This window comes from Kogia breviceps, chromosome X, assembly GCF_026419965.1.
Source record: "Kogia breviceps isolate mKogBre1 chromosome X, mKogBre1 haplotype 1, whole genome shotgun sequence".
NCBI classification, from domain to species: domain Eukaryota; kingdom Metazoa; phylum Chordata; class Mammalia; order Artiodactyla; family Physeteridae; genus Kogia; species Kogia breviceps.
The window spans coordinates 97,020,468-97,045,796 of record NC_081330.1 but is presented as its reverse complement, the minus strand read 5'-3'; positions in this window follow the sequence as shown (position 1 = coordinate 97,045,796).

The following is a 25,329-nucleotide window of genomic DNA, read 5'->3' as shown; positions in this document are numbered from 1 at the left end:
CAAGGAAAAGCATTTTTCTCATATATAAAATATTATTAATAATGAAAATCACACTAAAATTTACTGAGTATAGCTTATCCTAAAGAATGACATGAAGTGATAGATATGTTTTTCTAAGATTTGTAAAATCGTTGGCTTTGGAAACTCATACACAGTCAAACTGTGAAGTCCTATTAAAAGCATTTATTCTATATTGAAAATACTCACGATTCAGCATAAGCAGTAAATGAATACTGAAATTCCGGTAACATGTGAGTCAAACTGTGCTGAGTATAACCGAGTACACAACGGTCAAAGAGAAATTCACTGTTATGTATTGATCTGTTTTACCTGAGTCATTTATTTGGGACAAAAAGAAATCCTGCCATTATATCTATGAAGTTAATCAAACACAGTAACCCACCACACACTGACAATACTGTCAGTCTCCAGTCGATTACAAATAAAAAATGGCCCTGCCTGCTACCATCCGGATAAGTGGGCTTATTTTCTCACCATAATCACCTGAAGTCTTTGTAATTTAAAGGCCTAATTTTCTGCCTTCGTTTTCATAAAGACTTTTATAGCAGGCACAGTACACTCCGGTGCATAAGTAATGTATCATACTCTTGGTACATGCAAAGATTACCTCATTAATTACAAGGAAAAACGATAAAAGAGGCCATCTATTTTCTGCAACCTGTTCACAGAAAGTGCCATAAGTGGGCATTTAAAATTATTTGGGTGTACATAAAATTATCTTAAACATTTGTATCCAGTATTATACATACAGTGTTTTAAAAGACCAACATTATTATAAGGTTTCTTTGAAAAAGAGCAGATCCTTTCCTATCCCTCACAAGCTGATTACTACTCTTAGGAGACAACCACTTTCAACTACTCTGGTGCTTTTGATTTTGGTACATAACATCCACTCTGGCGCTTTTGATTTTCGTATATAACATCCCTATTGCTACTTCTTAATGTTTTTCTCTTTTCAATATTATTTTTGGGTGAGATTGACATTCTGTTTTGAATTATTATTACAAGCTTAACCTAACTGTGGATGGAGCCATGCAGTGTCCATGCTTGTATTTGATTTCTTGTAAACCTATTTTTAAAAATTTCCCTAAAATTAATACAGGTGACCCTGAAGAACACAGGTTTCAACTGTGTGGGTCCACTTATACACGGATTTTTTTCTTTTTTTTTTAAATTTTCTTTTTTTATTGGAGTATAATTGCCTTATAATATTGTGTTAGTTTCTGCTGTACAATGAAGTGAATCAGCTATACGTATATCTATATCCCTTCCCTCTATGGACCTCCCTCCTACCCAGTACTACACCATCCGGGTTGGTTGAATCCATGGATGCGAACAGCAGACACAGAGAGCTGACTATAAGTTATGGGCAGATTTTCAAGTCTGTGGATGGTCGGGGCGTTCCTAATCCCAGCATTGATAGATATTATGGGGAGAATTTGAATCCCCCAACTTCCCCCCTTCAGGACTGAGGCACTCATTCCCCCAGCTGCTGGGAGTGTTGGCAGCTAGCTGAAGGCTCTTTGCTAAGACAACCTGGCCCAGGGTCAGGCCCCATCGCCTGGGGCCACCTGCACCAAGTGGCTTCCTTCACACCCCATGGGTGTTGATTCGAAAGGCACTCCCCTGTAAACTCCCTGCGGGCTGATCTCCATCTTTGAGTTTATTTTCAGGAACTGACCCAAACAGATGCAGCTGAAATTGAGTAGTGGGGGCAAAAGCAAAGTAGCACCATCACAAATCTCATTCTTCCCAAGGCAGGATATTTGAAGGACCAGGGATCAGACGGTGCAGGTTTGCAACTTAGATTAATGGCCTACCAGCTCTGTGGCCTTGCCCCATTTCTGTTCAGTGTAATTTTATCTTCCTTCCTCACATTTCCAATAGCAGTGATAGCAGCATTGCCTATGCCAACCTAGGGCAGGGGTTCTTAAACTTCGCCTACACCAAAATCACATAGGGGGCTTATTAAAGCACAGATGGCTCGCTCCCACTGCTGAAGTATCTGAGTCAGTAGGTCTGTGCAGAGCCTGAAAATTAGCATTGCTAACAAGTTCCCAGGTGATGGTGAGGCTACTCCTAAGAATCCACTATCACAGGGTTTTGTGAAGATAAAAAGCCATGTGCAATGCACTGAGCTTGGAACAAGTTAGTGCTCAAAAGCCTGAGTTGTCTTTGTTGTTGTTGGGGAAAGCTATGCTTTTATACTCATAGACTTTGAACTGAACTTCTGTGCCTAAGACAGTTTTGGGAATCGAGAAAAGCAGAGAGGAACAATGATCTCCAAGGAGCAGATGGTGGCAAACAAAGTCTGTGGACCACACTGAACCAGAGATGGCCAATTATAAAAATAGCACAAGAATGGTGAAAACTGACAAGCTGAAAGGACATCCTCTCTCAATGGTGTAAACATAACACCGACTGCATCTCTGACTAGGCCCCTGGTCTCGTATAGTGCCATCAACACGTCTACCTGAACTCACTCTTCTCCTTTTCGAATCCCAAACCTACCAAAGCATGGCTTATGGAGGGGAGGTAGGGCATGGTCTAATTATTTCTGGCTCAACTGCTTTATCTCACTGCGAAAGACAAGCTTAATAAATCAAAATATTCTACGGGCTGAATTTTTTCCACCATTACAAATACTACTTTTTACTCATGACAAGTTGCATAATTCCATTCATGCAATTAACTATATGCCAATTTAGAGGACCCCTCCCTCAAGCCCGCCTAAAAGCTGATTCCATTAACTCTCTGCCCAAGGTCATGAACAATATCTATCCATTGGCCACATCACAAAACAGTAACTTGGAAAAGCAGGAATTAGTGAGGATTTTAGTTCTTCCCTACAACATTTTTCTGCAGGTCTGATCAAAGAAGACTTAGATTCACACCTAGCCAACGTTTTCTGAGCACCTACTGTGTGTCAGGCCTTGTGCTAGGTACTCGTCTAAATGTATCTTGTGTAGTCCCCACAACAATATGCAAATCTAATGTTTTGTATTAAGCTGATAGAGGCTTGATATTGTAATACAGTGGAGTAAAATCTGCAGCAAATGTGGAAACATCAGAAATCTCCACTCATCTCTTATTTGCAGTGAGTAATTTGATCTTTATTTTAAAGAAAGATTAATTTGAATGTCAGAGTCTGCACACTTTCATTTTGGTCCTTTCTTTAATATATCTCAGTAGCTTGCACACCCTTATGTTCATAACAATTAATATAAAGGACTGTACATTCAAAAGCAGATGTGTCATACCTTCTAGTGGATTTAAGGATCTTTTAAGGATATTTTTGACTATAGGGGATTTTTTTATCTTAAAAAGTTGACCTTCAAAACTCATTTCTACATAAAACAAGAATTTTAGGAATATTTTAAGCCCCAAATTTCTGGCTATCTGAATCCTAAGCATGTCAATATGACATTTGCTTTCCTTTCATATAGTACAGGGATGGACCTCAATCAGGAATAAAACCTAGGGGGGTGGGTGGTCCTAAAGCTAGAGGGATGGCCCTAAAGAAATGGCACACACTGTACCCAGACTTGAAAAAAACCTTCAGATTTATATTGCAGTTATTTTCATCAATTTGCTCAACGAATATTTATGTGGTATAGACTACATGGCAGGTACTGCTCTAGGAGCCAGGAATACAGCAGTAAATAATGCACAAATTGCTGCTTTCAGGGAGTTTACATTTTAGAATCAGAAGAGACAAATAACAAGTAAACAAATACATATGTAATATGTCATGGTGTATTTCATGATGTGAAGTTGTTTAAAAGCATAGAAGGCTACACTAGGGGGTATTATTTTATTTAACACCATCAGAGAAAAAGGAGAACCAAGAGAATGATGGCCCAGAAACAAAGTGAAGAACATAGTCTAAAAAGGAGAGAGTGATCAGCTGAGTTGTGTGCATAAAGCAGATCCAATAGGTGAAAACCGAGAACTAATCACTGGATTTGGCAACACAAAGGTCACTGGTGACCTTGTAAGCAACCTTTGGTGGACTGGTGGAGATGGAAGCCTGATCAGAGAGGGCTCAAGAGAAAATAAGAGAAGACAGAAATAAGAAACAGGCCTTCCCTGGTGGCGCAGTGGTTAAGAATCCGCCTGCCAATGCAGGGGACACGGGTTCAAGCCCTGGTCCGGGAAGATCCCACATGCCACAGAGCAACTAAGCCCGTGCGCTGCAACTACTGAGCCTGCGCTCTAGAGCCCGCAAGCCACAACTACTGAAGCCCGTGTGCCTAGAGCCCATGCTCCGCAACAAGAGAAGCCACCGCAATGAGAAGCCTGCGCACTGCAACGAAGTGTAGCCCCCGCTCAACGCAACTAGAGGAAGCCCGCGTGCAGCAATGAAGACCCAACACAGCCAAAAAATAAATTAATTTTTAAAAAAAGAAATAAGAAACAATGTTTGTTAAAACGGCAACAGAGAAACGGTACGGCAGTCAGAGGGAAATGTGAGGCGAAGGGAGAGAAACATTATTGTCTGTCTGCATGCTGAGAAGACTGATCCAGTGCTGAGGGAAAAAAATAATAAGAGAAAGAGGAGGACAAATCCTTGAGCACTGTCCTTGAGTAAGAAGTCAAGAATGGGATCTCATGCACAGGGGGAGGATTTGGCCTTGTGTAAGTGGATAAAGAGCTCATTGTTGTGACACAAGGGGAGGTGCAGAAAACTGCAAACTGAAGATGACTTTGGCAGGAAGATATGAACCTTCCCTTTTGAATGTTCCTATTTTCTCAGAGAAATAAGAAACACCACCAGCCGTTGACAATGAGACAAGGAAGGAGGTATTGGTGGCTGTGGAAAGAGAAAAAGGCATGATAATAATTATCTAAAAGAATGGGAGAATGATGGACTTGGAAAGAAAAATGGAATTCCCCAGCAGCTCTAAAGGTTCACCCACCGTCCATACATGTGTGCACCGTATCTGGAGAGCTGGCTGGGTTAGAGGCCGTCTCTAGAATGGCAGGTAGGATGGAGGTCCTAGGATGCTGGACCTCTATCTGAGGGCATGCTATGCTATTTCCTGCTTCATGTAACCATCTTCATAAATTTCTATGACCTTTGCCATTAAAGAAAGTTGACATCCTCTAGCAGTGACTGTTTGCATGTTTGGATCAATCATGCTGCTGTCCATTGTGACAAGCAAGCAGGGAGAGACTACCATAGCATTATTCTTCAGGCACCTTGCCAATACAATAAAGTCAGAGACCCTCCTTATTCATGCTCCAGGAATGAAATAAACAGTTCCGCCTGCTAGAAATGAAAAGCACTTTGCTTGAGCCTCAAAGCCAGTATGTCTAAACCCACACTGGATTTCCCCTGCTCCAATCAAGTCTTCCTCCTAATTCGTGGCCTGACTATACACTTAGCTCCCTGAATATCATTAGATCCATTTAGGTAAGAAAAATATCACTACTTTGCCTCTAAACCTTTGATGGCTCCTCATTTCCTAAGTAAGTTGTTTTTTTGTTTTTTGTTTTTCCGGTACGCGGGCCTCTCACCATTGTGGCCTCTCCCGTTGCAGAGCACAGGCTCCGGATGCACAGGCTCAGCGGCCATGGCTCACGGGCCCAGCTGCTCCACGGCACGTGGAATCTTCCCGGACCGGGGCACGAACCCACGTCCCCCACATCGGCAGGCGGACTCTCAACCACTGCGCCGCCGGGGAAGCCCCGCTAAGTAAGTTTTAAACTCATTAGCCTCACATGGACAACGCTTCTCATGTGTCCTCACTCATCTCCACCCCTCCCCTTCTCACACTCTTTGCCCATCCGTCTTATATCCTAGACCTACTTTACTGGTTAAACACCTACCTCATGAGGTAGTTTAGGCTCCCAAGAGAAGCAAAGAAACTCAGCTGCTTTTGACAGGAAAAGCTTTAGACAACTTCCATCAAAATCCTTGCCTTAGATTATCTCCACCACGTGTGCCAGGGAAGACTTTCAAACTCATTTCCAACTCACTTCCCACATACCACTGAGGCTCTCAAAATCTCTTTATTGTAGAGCAAAGCCCAAACTAAAAGAACTTGTAGAACTGACTCCTTCTTGTCAACATCTCAGCTGTGGTTCTAGGGTATTATGCTTCAATTTATTTCAACTAGGATAGTATATGTTTTAAAAATTCCGTTTTAGCATTGTATGGGTTCAGATCCTCCAGAAAACAAGCACCAAGATTGAATTAGAAGCACAAAGACATTTACTGGGGGGAAATGCCTGTGATCGATAAATGGGTAGAGAGCAGGACAGGGGAGAGGCAAGGAGAGTCTTCAGACCGCAATGTAGGTAGGTCTGACAACTGTGAAATAAATTCTGCCACCCTTCAGTGTAAATAGCAGTAATCTCAGACTGCAGCAGAATCTTGGACAGGCCAATGGGAATCCCCGGAGCAGACTGCCCGTCAGAGAAGTTTCGTGTCAGGCAGAATTGTCCCGCTCTGGTGCTCCCCTGTGATTAGTCCTTGGTGGGAACAGCCCGGGGTGGGTGTGGCCTCGGTAGGAATGCTGCAGCAGACTCCAAAGGTGCAGCAGCTGGAGGCTGTCAGCTAATAGCACTCCTTCCGGAGTGTTCTCTCTTGCAAAACAATCTCTGTGTGCACCGCCGTGGCTGCCACAATGATTTACTTTATCTCTTTGTCTATTCCTAATTTTCTCTTTTTACAATCATTACCAACAGACAAAGTTACCATCTTCTGAATTTCTACAATTGTTTGTACATCAGGATCTTTACTGACACTGTTGCCTCTCTCTGCCTTTCCTTTTCTTCTCCGTCTCATTATCGTCTACTCAATCTTGAATCATTAGTCAAATAATCCTTCCTTTATGATGTCTTGCATACCCCAGCTTCCTTTATGTCCCCCATAGACCTTGGCAATACTTCAGTAAAGCACTTATAATATTTTAGTAAGTTGTTTACAATGCTAAATTTGAAAACTCCTTTAGAGAAGGAGCCATATTTTATTTATTTTTGTATCCCTAACTCCATGATTTCCAAACTGTATGCCCAGGTGTCTCAGAGGGCTTCAGTAAAGCATGATACAAGGAGTATCGTGGGGTAATGTAAATTTTGACAAAAACAGAATGACAGCATAAACTAACTGTTAAATTGCTTGGGTCTAACTACTTAGTAAGTGGAACTGATAGGTATTTCTTTTGGCATAGGGTTCCTGTGAAAAATTCACTGAGACACTAAAGGTTCTGTGAACTGAGAAAGTTAGGGAAACTCTGTCTTAACTCCCAATAAGCACAGTACTTGGTACATAACATCTGTCAGGTAAATGACTCAATTATTGATTTTAGATCAGTTATCTTACCTGTGAACATTTAATCAGCACATACTCTCTCTGTGGCAGCCATCGTGCTAAGTACTTTATATGCCTCATGTCATTTACCCTTCCAACAGCCCTTTGAGGGAATTAATATTGTTATCTCCATTCTAAAGACTGGGAAACTGAGACACAGAATGATGAAGTAACTTCCCCAAGTTCACACAACTGAAAAGGTATGGAGCTGATATTCCAAAGCCCATTCTATTAACTACCACATTCTACATAAAAACTCCCAAAAGATTTTCAAAATAACAAGTGAAGTTGATGGAAAATAACAGAATCACATTCACTTTATTACATTATATAGAGAGTAACCTTTTGAGAGCTAAATAGATGAATTCATTATGGGATACCTCTTCAACAACCACTACTGAGTGTCTGCTGTGTGCAAAGTGCTATAAGGGATACAAAGATGAAAAAGAAATAGTTCTGAAACTGACAATTTTGAAACAAAGATACAGTCATTTTCACAACAGTTTCATATTTTCAAGCTACTTTGCTATTCTGATCTCAGTCTGCCAGTGAACCTTTTGTCTTACATCTACATTTTTCAGAGAAGTTCCTAGGGATTAGCTTTATCCATTCAATTAGCTTCTTCATACTAGGGTTGAAATTTTTACTGTCAATACCAGCCACTAAACTTGCCCTATCTAGGTTTCAGCAGCTTTGGGCAACTGAAAGAGGATTTCCCATTCCCTATTTCCTCACCTTCCTAATTTAAGAGGGACTCCTAGTCGATAAATTAACAGTAGCAGCTGGTATAGGGATCAGTGCGCTTTAGAAGTAGGTTCAGCAGCAGGTAGCGGGTAGTGTTCTACTGCCCTCAGTTGGCAGGGATGGGGAGTACCAGAAGAACAAGTCACCACACATAGGTGATTCTTCAGGTAACCAGCATGGGAATCACCAGGGGTTTCTTGACATGAAGTCTGGGACTCTGCTACTGACTCCCCAAATCTGAGTTTTGTAGAATCTTCCCTCCAAGTGAGTTTCACACTCCCCCAAATTAAACTAGGCCAAATCCACTATATCTGTACCAAAAATTCAGATTGACCTATACATTTATAGTCTGCCATTGGTTAAGGTGAAACTATGGGCTACAAGTCTTAACACTGTTCTGACAGATGGGAGAGCTGGTATTTAGTTAGGATTCTGATGCTGACTCTGTGTATAACCTTTAGCAAGTCATTTAACCAGTCTGAGTCTGAGATTTTATTTGGGTTCTATACACTGATCTCTTGTTTTACAGTCTTGAGAGTCTAGGATTTTATTTTACTGAGCACAGTCACATAATAATCTCACAGGCTATTACTAGACCCTTAAGAAACACCAGGAAGAAAGTGTTATAGATGATGTATAAAAATAAATAAGATAAACATAAAACCCTAGAAATATAGAAGAAAACTTTTAGAAGGAACCATTTTTAGCTATGCACAAGCACACATCAAAAGCCTTCTGGAATTTTGTATGAATAAATGTAAAATAAGGGGTTTGCTTTTATCTTAATGATTACAATAGCAATAAAAGTGGACCAGACTGAGTCAATATCTATGTGAAGAAATTGATGAATTTTACGTTGTCTTATGTGATAGATGTGATGCTATTAATATCAGTGAAGACATAAGATAAACTGAGGAACACAGAAAAAAACTTTGTAATCATATTTCATTGCTTGATTATATTTTAAATACATTTAATTTTTTAGATGTAACCATGCAAATTTAACTTCTTACCACAAATATCAATGCAATATTGGTGATGAGTTGAGAAGATGCAAACACTGGCTTTCCAAGTCTGAAATTCCTATCTTAGAACATTCAAACTATCAGGAAAAGTAAAGAACTAGCTAGAGAAGGGTAATGTATACTCCTGACTGAGAGTTCCAAGTGGAAACTAAGTTTTTAAATTTCCCTCCTACCTTCATGGTAGTATGGAAGGTTGAGATAGGAGCCAAGAGCTTGACCACATTAAGCTTTTTAGAATCTACCTTCTTAAAACAGAAGGCAGTGTTTTTGAGATGTGGCTGTGGAGACACATCTCTGACAGTTTCTTGATACTTTAAAAAATAGATATAGAAAACTACAGACAAAAATCTCGTGAACTTAGAAACAAAATTTCTCACTAATCTATAGGCAGAAATTCTCAACAACATACTAACAAACTGAACCCACCAATACACAAAATTAATTATACGCCACAAATAAGTGAGGTTTATTTCAGGAATGCAAGATTGGTTCACCATATGAAAATTAATAAATACAATCTACAATATCAACAGAGTAAAGAAGAAAATCATATGATCATATCAATCAATGGAGAAGAGTATTTGATAAAATTCAAAACTGATTCATGATAAAAACTCTCAGTAAATTAAGAATACAGGGAAACTTCCTCGGGTTGATAAGGCAAATCTACCAAAAAGGAAATCTATAGCCAATATTGCACTTAAAGGTGAAAGACAATGTTTTCCCCCAAGATTGGAAACAAGGCAAGGATGTCTACTCTTATCACTTGTATTCAATATAGTACAGAAAGATCTAGCCATTGCAATAGGGAAAGAAAGGTAAATGAAGGCATCCAGATTGGAAATAAAGAAATAGAACTACCGTTATTTTCAGATGACACCATTGTCTATGTAGAAAACTGCAAGGAATCTACCAAAAAGCAGCTAGGACTAATAAGTGAGTTTACCAAAGTCATAAGGTACAGGATCAACACACAAAAGTAAATTATATTCTAAATATTAGCAATGAACACATGGAAGCTAAAATTACAAATACAATACCATTTATAATTGCGAAAAAAGGAAATCTAACAAAACACATATAGAATCTGTATACAGAAAATCATAAAACACTAAGAAAAGAAAGCAAAGAAGATCTAAATGAAAGGACAGACATATCATGTTCATGGATTGGAAGACTCACCATAGTAAAGATGTTAGTTTTCCTCAAGGTTTTTTGCAGATATAGATAAGCATATTCTAAAATTTATATGTAAAGGCAAAGGAACTAGAATAGCTAAAACAATTTTGACAAAAAAGAATAAAATGAGATGAATCTGAGATTATAACTTACTATATAGCTATTGTAATCAAGACAGCTGGAGAAATAAGAGACTCACAAATCAATAGAACAGAATACAGAAACCAGAAATAGACCAACGCAAATATACACAATTGATTTTTGGTAAAGTGCAAAAGCAATTCAATGGAAGAAGCGTGAATTTTTTTCAATAAATTGTGCTAGAACAATTGGACATCCATAGGTTAAAAAAAGTAATTTTAATCTAATCCTCACACTGCATACAAAAATTAATTCAAAATGGATCATAAAGTTAAATGTAAAATATGAAACTATAAAAATTTTAGAAGAAAACATAGGACAATGTCTTTGGGACCTAGTTCTAGGCAATGACCTACTGTTTAGACATGACCCCAAAAGCATGTCCCATTTTAAAAAAAACTTCAATAAATTGGACTTCATCAAAATTAAAAACTTTTACACTGCAAAAGACCCTATTATGAGGAAGAAAAGACAAATACAGGCCAAAAGAAAATATTTGCAAACCATGTATCTGAAAATAGCCTTAGATCTAGAATTTATAAATCAGTCTCAAAACTCAAGTTTTCTTTTTTACAAATAATTCAATTATTAAATGGGCAAAAAACATGAAAGTACATTAGTACAAAGAGAAGATAAAGATTGCAAGAAGCACAGGAACATGTTCAAAATCATTACCCATTAAGGAAATGGATATTAAAACCACAATGCTATATCACTATACACCTTTTAAAAAGTTAAAATAAAAACTGCCAATAATGCCAAATGCTGGCAAGTATGTGAAGGAATTGGATCTCTCATACATTGCTGGTGGCAATGTCAAATGGTGCAACCACTCTAGAAAATAGTTTGGCAATTTTTACAAAACTAAACATGCCCTTACAGGACCCAGCAACTGCCCTGCTGGGCATGATCTTAGAGAAATGAAAATGTACGTTCACCAAAAGAAACATGTACATGAATATTCATAGTGGTTTTGTTCATAATAGCAAAATACTAGAGGCAACCCAAATGCCCTTCAATAGGTGAATGGTTGAAAACCTCTGGTACCTCCATACAATGGAATACTGCTCAGCAATAAAAAGGAATGAACTAATGATACATGCAGCAACTTGACTGGACTTCAAGCATTGTGCTTAGTGAAAAATGTCTCAAAAGTTACACATGTATGATTCCATTTATATAACATCCTTGAAATGACAAAGCTATAGAAATGAAGGACAATTTAGTGGTTGCCAGGGAACAGTGACAGGAATAGGGTGGTGTGTGGGTATGAATTCTAAGAGGTAGTATAAGGGAGTTGTTTTGTGGTGATGGAACAGTTCTGTATCCTGATTATAGTGATAGTTATAACAATCTATACATAATATAAAATTATATAGAAATACACAGGCACACACATACATGTAAATATAGGTTAAAAAGATGGTGAAAACTGCAAAAGGTCCGTATTCTTGCTAACAGTAATGTACTGATGTTAATTTCCTGGTTTGATTTTATACTACCTATAAGCTGTATAAAATGCCATCATCAGGGAAAGCTGGGTGAAGGGTACATGGAACCTTTTGTAACTCTTTTTTCAACTGCTTACGAGTCTATAATTATTTCAAAAGAAGACTTTTAATGTAGATGTAACAAAATGGAGTATTACTGCACAAATATGCATACCTGCTATGTTTCTGAGGCCCCAGGATTATTTACTCCCTAGAAAAATTGAAGAACAGGCTCAGGTCCCAGGTAGTATTGGATGATCAAAAGATTCTTCATTATAATAAGCAATTCTAGCTTTTGTCCAAAGTCAGCAAGTCAATTTGGCAGAATTACATAATGATTTAATATATTAAGGCCCTTCATAATCATTTCTCAGTCTATCTATCCAACCTCACCTCCATCCATCTACACATATGGTGTGACACAGTAATTGCAGTGGACTACTTTTTTTTTTCCCTTAGACAGAATATATCACCATAGCTCTGAGTATTTTTCCTGCTCCCTTTTTCTAGGAAGTCCCTTCCCTCATTCTCCACTGGTGAAACTCACCTCTCAGATGCTCTTCCTTGTTATACGATTCCAACCTGGCCAGGCAAAATTATTTGCTTCCTCTTAACTGAAGAACTTACCACATTGTAATGTAGAGTTTTTGATCAGTTTAAATCTGCCCCGGAGATCATAAGTTACTAGTGAGAAGGAATCATATCTTACTTATCCCTAAAACACAGTGTCTGGCATCATGCTCAATAGATTTTTTGATGAAATTAATTTACTGTAATTAAAATGAAGATTGAGGAATCATTGACTTTACCAGCTAGCACGTGAGTATTCTATGCGAATAAAAAGATCTAGAGATAATAAGTTTGGAAAAACAGATCCCTTCCCTCTATACAGATAAGCCAAAAATTAATAGAAGTCAAAGACCCATTAATGGCCTAGATTAGACAAGACATGGCACAAAAATAAGAAAGGATGAAGACCTTTGTAAAGAGAAAAGTGAAGGTTACTATTATCCAATTTAAAGGGTTCATAATATATAGGTAGGAGGAAGATAGAATCCCCAAGACACTAAGACACATGATGTTATTTTCCCACTTGGAAAAAAAAATGTTGATTCATTGTTGATTGTTGTTTCATAATAAACAGACCAGTTGTATGCTAAACTTAGACTCTGAGACTACCAGTTGGACCAGTTTATTACTCAAATCCTCAGGTGTGACTAGTATTTTAAAGCATTAGAATACATGTTAGGGAAGAATAACAGAAGAGAAGATGACTATAACATTTTCAACTTATGTATTCCTACCTTTGAAATATATCCAGAATAAAGCTGATTCTCACTACCACCACTGCCACCATACTGGTCCAGCCCATCATTGTACCTCATCTGGACTATGGAAACTAGTCTCCTGGCATAACTGTTCAGTCTATTTTCAGCTCAGGGGTCAGAAATGATAAAATGTAGTCAACTCCTAACACTCCCCTGTTGAAAACCTTTCAAATGCTTCCCATGTTCCTCACAGAAAAAGTTAAAATTTTTCTATGGTTTTTGGAACTCTGCAAGATCTGTCTCATCATACTATGACCTGCTAACCTTATCACCTACTACTCTCCCCCCTCACTCACTCTGCGCCACAGTACTTATCTATGTCTCAAATATTCCAAGCACATGCCTTTCTCAGGGCCTTTGTCCTTTCTATCCCCCTTCCTGGAACGTTATTCCCCCATACAGCTCTTCCACTAAACCCTGCCTTCTTGCAGTTTACTTAACCATCATTCTCACTCTAAAATTTCAACTTACTACCTTGCCAATTACTGATATACTTTTTCTCCCTAGCATATATCCCTACCTAACACATCATATATCCGTATTTTATTCATTTACCTTATTTTCTACTCTCAGTAAGACACACATTGCTATCTTCATCAAAATTCAAAATAAGGACTGCTACTTCACTCTGTGCCAGGCACTGCGATGAGGCCCTTGTGTGTATTACCTCATTGGATTTCCACATTCACCCTGTAAGATAATACTATTTGCATTTTTCAAATTAGGAGAAAGGCTTAGATCAGTGGCATTCCTAGTGTATTTGAAATCTGCAGTGTCTCCTTTTTTCCTATCCTCTCCTCCATATGACACAATTATTTTCAGTAAAAGTCATAAAATAGTCAACAATAATTATTTTCTTAATTCATCCTTTAGATTTAAAACAGAAGTTAAAACAAAGAAATTTCAATTTTAAAGACCAAGTGAAGTAGCTCAAGTTCTTTGGTTTTTGGTTTTTGCATTTATGATCACTTTACCATCATTGTGTATTTCAAATCTACTATTTAAATACAGGAACATGGAATATGTATTACCCCAGGGAATGGAGATATGAATGACACAAAAAGTGAATTCAAATGATTCTGAACCTTTACTTACTCTCTCCAAAGTCTGTACAAACACATGTAGCCGAGTCTGTGTGTGTTAGAATAACAGAGGGTTTTCAAATGTAACTTCCATGTTAACTTGGAAACTTGAAAGTAACTTCCACGTTACTTTCTAATGTAACTTCCATGTTCAGTGCTTGTTAAAAGATAAGAAAAATGTGCTTACGTATCACAAATATAGATATAAAAGTCATGGAAGCTAGGGGAAAAAAGCTCCCAGAGTTCAAAGAAAGAGAAAGAGAGAGAGAGAGGCAGAGAGAGAGAAAATGTCCCCATGAATGGATGTCATGACAGATAAAGAATTTGAGATAAGCCTTCAATTATAAGTACATCTCATAGGTGGTGATGTGGGGAGGGCTTTTGCAGTGTAAGGTACCATAGGGGAAGAGGCAGGAAAGCCCAGAGTGTTTTAAGCTTCTGGTGAGCACTCTGGTTTTATTGGTACTTTGGGTGGATACTGAAGTAGTAGAATAAGAGAAACAAGTCTTGCAGTATGTGAGTTGGAAGAGGCTTTACAGATTAAACCCAATCCTGTCATTTTATACCTGAGCAAACTATTATGCAGGTTGTTCACAAGTCTTCAATCTACTCCCTTCCCATAAAGGATAGTCTCTGTCATCCCTGGACAGACACTAATCAAAGGGTTATACCCTTTGAGATAGGGCTGTAAGAGGCCCTGAAAGAGGGGCCTTAAAATCACTACAATCCCCATTCAATGTATAATACTGCCCAAGGAGTATGTTTTCCTCACCATTTCCTGGTCGAGGGGAAGTAGCAGAAGTGAGGCAATGTGTAGCTAGCAACACTGATTTGTATGAGATCAGTGACCGGGTCTGGAGGAAAGAAGGTTTCTATTATCCCAGAATTTTCCAAACACTCAGGTTTACATATTTACACAAGAGTCCTACAGTGCAGTCTCCTCCGGGACTCAAACTAGACTTAGCCGTAGTGGCCATACTGGCCCACTTTATCACCAGTATTGTCCTCCCTGATGCTTCTTGACACAGGTTCATTTTCGTCCATGTATGCACAAGCTTTATTACACTTCTCTGATGAATATTGTGAAAGGAACTAGACATTTACTTTCTATTTTACCTTGTAGTTGGCGTTACATTGACCTGTTTTTTCACTAACATTGTTCTTTGCCATTTGGAGAGAGACTAGTCCACAACAAAAACCAAAGCAAACACCACTTATTTCTAAAATTCTATTTGATTTTGAACTTATTAATATATTTTGTGGTTTTATCCCGTATCGTTTACTCCCCAACACAGTCACAAATAATTTTGTCAGTTAAATATATTTTTAAAGTAGAGGCCACTGCTATTTGGACTCTGAATCAGGCTCCACCTGTGGCACCATTTTCATTTCTACCAGAAACCAGAAACGATGCTACTTCTCAGGGCAGCTTTGCCATATTAGCAAATCCCAGCAATCAGAGAAAGGTGAGATTTCAATAAACAAGCAAAGTTTTTATTTTTTATGATTATGGTGGAAATAATATCTTTAATAATTATATGCTTGACTTAAATATTTGAAGTCAGAATGTGAAAAACAATAAAGGGCATGCAAACATCAAGAATATTTCAATTATGAGACTTCAATATCAAGTTATTTTAAAAAAAGGAAAAGAAAAAGCTAAATCATTGGATTCAGACATCTAGTCTCATATTGGTGGGACCAGTGCATCAGTTACCTTAATACTGACATTCTTTCTGCTGTTTTCCAGCACGTTTGGGGGATATTTTGTTATGTGTTATAAAATCTTTTGATGTTAGTTTCCATGTTCTAACACATTTCATAGGTAAATATGAATAACATTTAGATTTTTTAAAATGGCACAAGATTGGCAAAAAATAAATGTCTAACAGGGTAAGATCAGTAAATTGTGACACTACCCACATAACTAAGATCTATGCAGATATTAAAAACAAACCAGCTACCTGAACTTTCCCTAGCAATACTCTACTCATTCATTCATTCAAGAAATATTTACCTGTGATCCATTTTGTGCCCAAAGCTATGCTAGATGCTGGGAAACAATGTTGAGCAAAACAGACATGGCCCCTATTCTTATGTAGCTTCCTCTTAATTGACCAATAAATCATATAAATATATACTAAAAGTTTATGATAAAACAATACCACAGAATGAAATGATAGGTTGATTTGAGAGAATGTAACAGGGGTACCTGATATCAAAAGTGATAAAGGGGGGCTTCCCTGGTGGCGCAGTAGTTGAGAATCTGCCTGCCAATGCAGGGGATACGGGTTTGAGTCCTGGTCTGGGAAGATCCCACATGCCACGGAGCAGCTAAGCCCGTGAGCCACAGCTACTGAGCCTGCGCGTCTGGAGCCCGTGCTCCACAACAAGAGGCTGAGACAGTGAGAGGCCCGCGCACCCGCGATGAAGAGTGGCCCCCGCTCACCGCAACTAGAGAAAGCCCGTGCGCAGCAATGAAGACCCAACACAGCCAAAAATAAATAAATAAGTTTTTTTAAAAAGCGATAAAGGTTTCCTCAGGTAACTTTTAGGCTATAATAATGTTAATGCACATATTTTAAAATTGTCAATATTTTTAACTTTTTTTAAAAAACTGAGGTAGAGTTGATTTTAAATATTATATTAGTTGCAGGTGTTCAACATAGCAATTCAAAACTTTATAGATTATATTCCATTTAAAGTTATTATAAAATATTGGCTATATTCCCTATGCTGTACAATATATCCTTGTATCTTATGTATTTTATACATAGTAGCTTGTGCCTCTTAATCCCCTACCTCTACCTTGCCCCTCCCTCCTTCCCTCTCCCACTGGTAACCACTAGTTTGTTCTCTGTATCTTGTTGGGTCTGTTTCTGTTTTGCTATATTTCATTCGTTTGTTTTATTTTTTAGATTCCACATATAAGTGATGAGATACAGTATTTGTCTTTCTCTGTCTGATTTATTTCACTAAACATAATACCCTCTAGGTCCATCTATGTTGTTGCACACGGCAGAATTTCCTTCTTTTTTATGGCTGAGTAATATTCCATTGTGTATATATACCACATCTTCTTTATCCATTCATCTGCTGGTGTACACTTAAGTTGCTTCCATATCTTGGCTATTGTAAATAAAGCTGAAATGAACATTGGGGTGCATATGCCTTTCCAAAATAGTGTTTCCATTTTCTTTGGATATATACCCAGGAGTGGATTGCTGGGTCATATGGTAGTTCTATTTTCAGTTTTCTGAGGAACCTCCACACTGTTTTTCCACAGTAGCTGCACCAATTTACATTCTCACCAACAGTTCCCTAAGGTTCCCTTTTCTCCACTTCCTCACCGAAATTTGTTATTTGTAGACATTTTGATGATAGCCTTTCTGAAAGGTGTGAGGTGATGTCTAATTGTTGTTTTAATTTGCATTTCTCTGATGATTAGTGATATTGAGCATCTTTTCATGTGCCTGTTGGCCATCTGTGTGTCTTCTTTGGAAAAATGTCTATTCAGGTCTTCCGCCCATTTTTTAATGTGTTGTTTGGGTTTTTTTGATATTGAGTTGTATGAGCTGTTTACATATGTTGAATATTAACCCCTTATCGGCCATATCATTTGCAAAAGTTTTCTCCCATTTAGTAGGCTGTCTTTTTGTTTTGCTGATGGTTTCCTTTGCTGTACAAAAGCTCTTAAGTTTAACCAGGTCCTATTTGTTTATTTTTGCTTTTGTTTCCTTGGCCTTAAGAGACAAATTCAAAAAAATATTGCTACGATTTATGTCAGTGTTCTGCCTATGTTTTCTTCTATTTTTTATCATTTCCAGTCTTACATTTAGGTCTTTAATTCATTTTGAGGTTGTTTTTTTTTTTTCCTTTATATAGGGTGTGAGGAAATGTTCCAATTTCATTCTTAGTTAGCTGTTAGTTTTATTGATATTTTCTATTTTTTTTAATCTCCATTTCATTTATTTCTGCTCTGATCTTTATGATTTCTTTCCTTCTACTAATTTTTTTTGTTATTTTTCTAGTTCTGTTAGGCATAAGTTTATGTTGTTTATTTGAGATTTTTCTTGTTTCCTGAGGTAGGCTTTTATTTCTATAAATTTCCCTCTTAGAACTGTTTTTGCTGCATCTTACAGATTTTGGATCATTGTGGTTTTATTCTCATATTTCTCTGGGTATATTTTTAACATCTTTATTGGAGTATAATTGCTTTACAATTGTATGTTAGTTTCTGCTTTATAACAAAGTGAATCAGCTATACATATATCCCCATATCTCCTCCCTCTTGCATCTCCCTCCCACCCTCCCTATCCCACCCCCTAGGTGGTCACAAAGCACCGAGCTGATCTCCCTGTGCTATGTGGCTGCTTCTTACTAGCTATCTCTTTTACATTTGGTAGTGTATATATGTCCATGCCACTCTCTCACTTTGTCCCAGCTTACCCTTCTCCCTCCCAGTGTCCTCAAGTCCATTCTCTACGTCTGCACCTTTATTCCTGTTCTCCTGTTTAAATTTCTTCTTTGATTTCTTCAGTGACCCATTGGTTGTTTAGTAGCAATTGTTTAGCCTCCCTGTGTTTCTTTTTCTGCAATTTTTTTCCCCTTGCAGTTGACTTCTAGTCTTATAGTGTTGTGGTCAGAAAAGATGCCTGATATGATTTTAGTTTTCTTAAATTTACTGAGGCTTGTTTTGTGGCCTGACACGTGATCTAGCCTGAAGAATATTCCATGTGTACTTAAAAAGAATGTGTATTCTGCTGCTTTTGGATGGAATGCTCTCTCTATATATATCTGTTAAGCCCATCAGGTTTAATGTGTCATTTAAGTCCAGTATCTCATTAATTTTCTGTCTAGATGATTGGTCCATTGATGCAAGTGGGGTGTTGAATTCCCATACTGTTATTGTGTTGCTGTCAGTTTCCCCCTTTATGTCTATTAATATTTGCTTTATTTATTTAGGTGCTCCTATGTTGAATACATGTGTATTTACAATTGTTGTATCTTCTTCTTGGAGTGATCCCTTCATCATTATGTAGTGTCCTTTTCTGTTTCCTGTTATAATCTTTGTTTAAAACTCTATTTTTTCTGATATAAATATTGCTACCTCAGCTTACTTTTTTTTTTTTTTTTTTTTTTTTGCGGTACGCGGGCCTCTCACCACTGTGGCCTCTCCCGTTGCGGAGCACAGGCTCTGGACGCGCAGGCTCAGCGGCCATGGCTCACGGAGCCAGCTGCTCCGCGGCATGTGGGATCTTCCCGGACCGGGGCACGAACTCGTGTCCCCTGCATCGGCAGGCGGAATCTCAACCACTGCGCCACCAGGGAAGCCCTCAGCTTACTTTTGATTCCATTTGCATGGAATACCTCACTCCATCAACTCACTTTCAGTCTGTGTGTGTCTATATCTGAAGTGAGTCTCTTACAGCATATACATTGGGGAAGTGGCCATTTATAGAAGACATCTGGTGTGTCCCAGCAGCATACTCCCCTCTGGTCACCAGAACTGTAAGTTCTATGGGTGCCCCTTATATTGGTTATGTGTGTTTTTCTGTTGTGGCTGGCTGTCTACTGTGGGCAGTCTGGTAGGTGTGGCTGTCCCTCAGTCTGGTTGGTCATCAAGCCCTGTCTTGTGTGGAGGCTACTGGCCACTGGTTGGCAGGGCTGGGTCACTATGTAGCTGGCTGCTGGGCTGCAGCAGTTCCTGGAGCTTGTGCTGTCTCACTGGTGGGCAGAGCCAGGTTTTGGAGTGGGTGGTTGCAGGGTCGGCATTCCTGGATCTAGTGTCAGCCTGCTGGTGGGTGGGGTCGGTTCCTGACATGGCTAGCTGCAGGTTCTTGGTACTAGCTCACTGATGAATGGGGTTGAATCCCAGGATGGCTGGCTGAGGAGTCCAAAGTATCTCAGAGATGGTGGTCTGCTGGTGGGTGGGTGTGGTCAGGGCTCAGGGGATTCCAGGGCTACTGCCTGCACCTTGATGTGTGGGGCCAGGTCCTGGGCCCTCTGGTAGACAGGGCCATGTCCAGGGCAGTGGTGGGCTCAAGCGATCTTAAAGCAGCCTCTCTGCTGGTAGGTAGGGCTGCATCACTGCTCAGTTAGTTGTTGGGCCTGAGGCATCCCAGTACTGGAGCCTACAGAATGGTGGGTGGGGGTGGAGCTGGGTCCCGAAGCTAATAACATAGAGGGAGGATTCCAAAATGGCGCTTGCCAGCACCAGTGTCCACATGGTAGAACAAACTCCCCAAAATAGCTGCCACCAGTGTCTATGTCCCCAGGGTGAGCTCCAGTTGCCTCCATCCTGTCCAGTAGACTCTCCAAGATCAGCAGATGGGAATGAGCCAGGCTCCTTTCAAATTACTGCTTTTGCCCTGGGTCCTAGAACATGTGATATTTTGTGTGCAGCCTCTAAGAGTGGAGTCTCTATTTCCCACAGTCCTCTGGGTCTACTGAAAGTAAGCCCTACTGGCCTTCAAAGCCAAACGTTCTGGGGGCTCATCTTCCTGGTACAGGACCCCTGGGCCAGGGAGACGTACGTGAGGTTCAGACCCCTTGGTCCTTGGGGAGAACATCTGCAATTGTAGTTATTCTCCCATTTGTGGGTTGCCCACCTGGGGGTATAGGTCTTGACTATACCCCAACTCTGCCCCCTCCTACCCATCCTGTTGTGGTTCCTTCTTTATATCTTTACTTGTAGAAGGTCTTTTCTGGTAGGTTCTGGTTTTTCTCATTAGTGACTTCTCTGTAAATAGTTATAATTTTTGTGTGTCTATGAAAGGAGGTGAGCTCAGGGTCTTCCTACTCCACCATCTTGGGAATTCCTTGAGTTTGAAATTTTATATTTTCAAATTTCAAACTACTTTATATTAGTCATTCTATTTTGTTTTCACCACGTTATCTAAAATGTTCTGTGGAAACAAAAACTTAATGATACATGAACCAGAAAACTAGGGGAGATGTATTGCTATCTTTTACCTTAAATATTGCAAAACTGAGCCTTAAAGTTTATGAAATTGATTTTAGGATCTATACAACAGGTATACAAATAACTACAGAATTTCTTCTGAACATTTAAAGCTTGATAAAAGTTAGGAGGTTTGAGATATTCCTTTAATGTTCAAAACTAGCACTTTAATAAGAGACATCAAATCCCACAGCCAAAAGTGCTCGATCTAGATTAATCTGGACAATTTCTTCAAGAGATCATGTTATTTATCAATAGTATGTATAATTCAGTGTATCACACACATCCGCAAAACAATAACAATTTACTATAGAGGAAGGGCCTGAGATTGTTTAGAAGACATACTAATTTATAACCATTGCACTTAACAGCTACTTGATAAACATGAAAACTACAAAGTTACCTTTCTTTTTAATTAAAAGGAAACATAGAAAAGTTAATTGACCATTCATTCACTTAGTATTTATGGAGTAGGTATGGAAGGTATTGTACTAAATCATCAATGATCAACCCACATCCCACCTTCTTTGAAGAACAACCCTACCTACATTAGGAAGATATTACTGGGAAGCCACTGTGACATAGTCTGTCCTTCATATTCAGTGGCCCATTTTAAAGTTTTGTATTGTTACAGGTACCAGTAAATATAGGCATCTGGGATTCTCAGGGATGGGGACAGGGACTTTCAGGTAAAGTGGGAAGTCACTACTCTGAAACATTGTGAATTTAGAGGGAGCCATTGACAAACTATTTCACAACTGTTTGTGCTTGTAAGACGAGGTATCATTAGGAAAAGCCACATAAAGCTGTTGCAGCTGTGTTATATAAAAAGTGGGGACAATTTAATAGAAAATGTCATCCTTTGCAGAATGTTGATTGCCTATTTTTTTTCCATAAAGCCTTCTCATCAGAGGGGCTCCAACAGCTGTGAGAAGACATCCTGTTATTGATGTTCCCAGACATCCTGGTGTACAAAGCTCTCCATGTGCTGTTTGGCATCTAAAACATTCTGCTTTTTTTTCCTTTTTTTTCTTCATACTACACTATGGAATATGGAATATTTCCTTCTTCTGAGGGTGGAGCAAGGAACTAGCTTTTTGACACTGGAATTTCAGTGTAAACAAGAAAAACATCTGCTGAAGCCATGAGGTGCTATTTTTCTGCATTCTGGATCAAGGGACCCTAAAGCTACAACAATTCTATAATTCTGTAATGTTAAGGATTTCTCCTTAACAGATAGCAGTTATTACAAGTTACTTCAAGGCATAAGTCTTCAGAGGCTAAGATGAAAATCTGTCCCATGGAAAAAAGAAGAGATTTGATGAAGAAGAGGCAGGGTCAAGGGCTTTTTTAATGATGTTAGAATTCTACAACTTGAAAGTTCTATTTTCTTATAATTAGTTTTAGAAAGGTGACTTGGTCATAAATTTTACATCATAAAACTCACTGGGCTTCAGAAATTTAATAGCTACATGTCTTCACTGAGTTCAAAATAATCCCATAATTCTTGTCAAATGCTTTACATTCAACAATTTAGAGTTTATCATCACTAAAAGGATAATGGTTTATGCTATTTAGGTGTACAAAATACTGCAAACTAAACATATCATGCACTGTCACAGCCTGAAATAAATGTCAGTGCCATGCACATAGTGGGTATTTATTTGTTCATTAATTTATTCCTTCCATAAATATCTACTGAGCAGCTCCTATGTCTTAGGTACTGTTCTAGGTGCTGAAGATGCAACTATGAACAAGGTAAACAAAGTTCTCTTTTCTTATGGAGCATACCTACCACCCCTTGAACACACACACACACACACACACACACACACACACACACACACACACACACTGGTGTTAAATGAAACAGTGACATACTTTATGGGCTGTACAGTGTGCTAGACAGACTTCAGTGAGCTCCCATGATTCCTATCTCCTGGTATTTACACTGAAGGGTGGCAGAATATGCCACCCCCAAAATATACTTTTTTGCCATAAGGATTATTTTAATCTGATTATTTTGAGCAACAGCAGACATACGAGAAGCTCTGAAAACAAATTTGAAACTACCCTTTTGTAAGGGACATTTACATTTAAAAAGGATATTTCCCATTTGTAAGGGTATCTTCCTCTCTGTACCAGAAAGAGAGAATGACTAAATCACAAGAAATTCTTATGAATGGAGAAGGCACTGACTTAAATCTTCATAACAAACCTTACTCTTGTTTACCATACTTTTCCAGATCACCTTCTCATAAATGGCTTCCCCCACATACCTCTTTCTTTTGTATTTAGTTGAATATAGTATTTAAGCCTGAATTCTAAGCCACCTCTGAGAGTTACTCATTTTTCTGAGTATCACTTATGTATACATGAGGTGTACATGTTAATAAACTTCTGTTTGTTTTTCTCTTATTGATCTGTGTTCTGTTACAGGAGCCCCAACTGAGAACTTAGAAGGGTATAAGGAAAATAATTTTTTCCTTCCCTACAACACCTTTGTGTAATCCTTTCACATTGGGTGTGGGCAGGATCTGTGATTTGCTTTTAACCAGTCCAGTGTGGCAAAGGTGGTGGGATGTAGGTGATCATGTGTATACATGATTACATAAGCATGTAGCACTCGTTTTGTTAGCCTTCTCTCTCTCTCTCTCTCTCTCTGAGTGTGTGTGTGTGTGTGTGTGTGTGTGTGTGTCTTTCCGCCACCAACTTTGAAGAATCACACTGCTGACTGGGTTCATGACAAGTTACTCTAAAATATGGCATCTTGGCTATTGAATAGTTTAAGGTGAAGGAGTTTGAAAACACAACAGAAGCAGGAAAGTCACTCTGACCTTCCCACCTACACTTCTCCCCTAAAGCAGGTTAGAAAATCCTCATGTGAGAGGTGCCCTCCCTATACCCAGAGAACGGGAGCATCCTTATCTACAAATACAAAGGGACACTGAGAAGAACCTGAACAAACAGGCCTTGCTAAGTTTCCCCCAGTTTCCTACACTTATCTCATACTCTCTGACCTCTCCTACTTCTCCCACAACTGTCCACTCTTCATCAAACCTAGCATAAAAAATACTAAGGTCTAACTATTTCTTTAGGTCTTCATTCCTTTATGAAGGCTTCCATGTCACATACAAATTATATTAAATACATTTATATGCTTATCTCCCATTAATCTGTCTTAGTTTAATTTTCAGACCCAGCCTGGGATCCTAAGGGTCAAGGAAAGCATTTTCCCCTCCTATACTGCCATGAATCCTACAGCCTCAAGGAAAATAATTCTGCCAATAACCTGAGGGAACTTTGGAACAGATCCTTTCCTAGCTGAGCCTCTGATGAGAACCCACTCCTGACTGACGTCTTGATTGCAGCTTTGTGAGACACTAAAGCAGAGGATCTAGCTAAACTGTACCTGGACTCCTGAAACACAGAAACTGTGAGATAATAAATGTACGTTGCTTTAAGTTGCTAGGTTTGTAGTATTTTGTTATATGGCATAGAACATTAATACAGACAGAACTGTGATCTTGCTTTTAGGTCACAGAGATAACTATCACTCAAATACTTCAGTCATTTTGGATAATTATGTTATGTCTTTGAAAAAAATATTTTTTAAAGTATTGCATCATTGGATCAAATAACTGTTTTGTGTTAATATGTTTGTCATACAAATCCTTGTGGCCTATACTCATCTGATGGAATGGGCGAACCACACAGGACCAGCCTTATCTTTACTGAATGAACTAATTTACAAATAAACCCATGCTAGTCTCATTTCTGCTCCCCACTCAATGAGCCAGGACAATGGGACCATCTAAATAGCTTAACTATAAATAGCTTAATGTGTACAGACCAATTTACCAAGAGAGTTTACTAACTATCTCTGGTAGTCCTCATCCAAAGTCAGTGAGAGCGGAAATTTCCCCATGTTTACAATGAGGAGCCTGAGGCTGAGAGAACAAACTAAAATCATATCATTAGTAAGTGGCAAAGGTGGGACTCAGACCACCAAACAAATCAGAAAGACAATGCATTGT